Raw genomic sequence first — 2,057 nt, forward strand, 5'->3', positions numbered from 1 at the left:
ATGGAGGAAAACTAGACTCCCTGCGGACCTGGCATCTTTTCACTCCCTCCTCTCTACATTTTATTCCTCTGTTTCTGCTGCTAAAGCCACTTTCTACCACTTTAAATTCCAAGCATCTGCCTCTAACCCTAGGAAGCTCTACCTGCTGAATCCCCCCTCTCTGTGGATAACTTCGTCAACCATTTTGAAAAGAAGGTTGACGACATCCGATCCTCGTTTGTTAAGTCAAATGACACCGCTGCTCCTGCTCACACTGCCCTACCCTATGCTTTGACTTCTTTCTCCCCTCTCTCTCCAGATGAAATCTTGCGACTTGTGATGGCCGGCCGCCCAACAACCTGCCCGCTTGACCCTATCCCCTCCTCTCCAGACCATTTCCGGAGACCTTCTCCCTTACCTCACCTCGCTCATCAACTCATCCTTGACTGCTGGCTATGTCCCTTCCGTCTTCAAGAGAGCGAGAGTTGCACCCCTTCTCAAAAAACCTACACTCGATCCCTCCGATGTCATCAACTACAGACCAGTATCCCTTCTTTCTTTTCTCTCCAAAACTCTTGAGCGTGCCGTCTTTAACCAACTCTCTTGCTATCTCTCTCAGAATGACCTTTTTGATCCAAACCAGTCAGGTTTCAAGACTGGTCATTCAACTGAGACTGCTCTTCTCTGTGTCACGGAGGCTCTCCGCACTGCTAAAGCTAACTCTCTCTCCTCTGCTCTCGTCCTTCTAGACCTATCTGCTGCCTTTGATACTGTGAACCATCAGATCCTCCTCTCCACCCTCTCCGATTTGGGCATCTCCGGCGTGGCTCACTCTTGGATTGCGTCCTACCTGACAGGTCGCTCCTACCAGGTGGCGTGGCGAGAATCTGTCTCCGCACCACATGCTCTCACCACTGGTGTCCCCCAGGGCTCAGTTCTAGGCCCTCTCCTATTCTCGCTATACACCAAGTCACTTGGCTCTGTCATATCCTCACATGGCCTTTCCTATCATTGCTACGCAGACGACACACAATTAATCTTCTCCTTTCCCCCCTTCTGATAACCAGGTGGCGAATTGCATCTCTGCATGTCTGGCAGACATATCAGTGTGGATGACGGATCACCACCTCAAGCTGAACCTCGGCAAGACAGAGCTGCTCTTCCTCCCGGGGAAGGACTGCCCGTTCCATGTTCTCGCCATCACGGTTGACAACTCCGTTGTGTCCTCCTCCCAGAGTGCAAAGAGCCTTGGCGTGACCCTGGACAACACCCTGTCGTTCTCCGCTAACATCAAGGCGGTGACCCGATCCTGTAGGTTCATGCTCTACAACATTCGTAGAGTACGACCCTGCCTTACACAGGAAGCGGCACAAATCCTAATCCAGGCACTTGTCATCTCCCGTCTGGATTACTGCAACTCGCTGTTGGCTGGGCTCCCTGCCTGTGCCATTAAACCCCTACAACCAGAACGCTGCAGCCCGTCTGGTGTTCGACCTTCCCAAGTTCTCTCACGTCACCCCGCTCCTCCGCACACTCCACTGGCTTCCAGTTGAAGCTCGCATCTGCTACAAGACCATGGTGCTTGCCTACAGAGCTGTGAGGGGAACGGCACCTCCGTACCTTCAGGCTCTGATCAGTCCCTACACCCAAAAGAGGGCACTACGTTCATCCACCTCTGGCCTGCTGGCTCCCCTACCTCTGCGGAAGCACAGTTCCCGCTCAGCCCAGTCAAAACTGTTCGCTGCTCTGGCACCCCAATGGTGGAACAAGCTCCCCCACGACGTCAGGACAGCGGAGTCACTCACCACCTTCCGGAGACACTTGAATCCCCACCTCTTTAAGTAATCCTTCTACCCCACCTTACCCCCCCCCCCCAAAAAAAGTGGTTGTCCCACTGGCTATCATAAGGAGAATGCACCAATTTGTAAGTCGCTCTGGATAAGAGCGTCTGCTAAATGACGAAAATGTAAAATGAAAATGTAAATGTAACATCAAGATCTAGACTTATGACGCTCCATGTGCAGATGCAAAACAACATCAAGAAGACACCCATTGACCTTTAACGTTTAAACCCGTTA

This window comes from Coregonus clupeaformis, chromosome 8 (assembly GCF_020615455.1).
Source record: "Coregonus clupeaformis isolate EN_2021a chromosome 8, ASM2061545v1, whole genome shotgun sequence".
Lineage (NCBI taxonomy): Eukaryota > Metazoa > Chordata > Actinopteri > Salmoniformes > Salmonidae > Coregonus > Coregonus clupeaformis.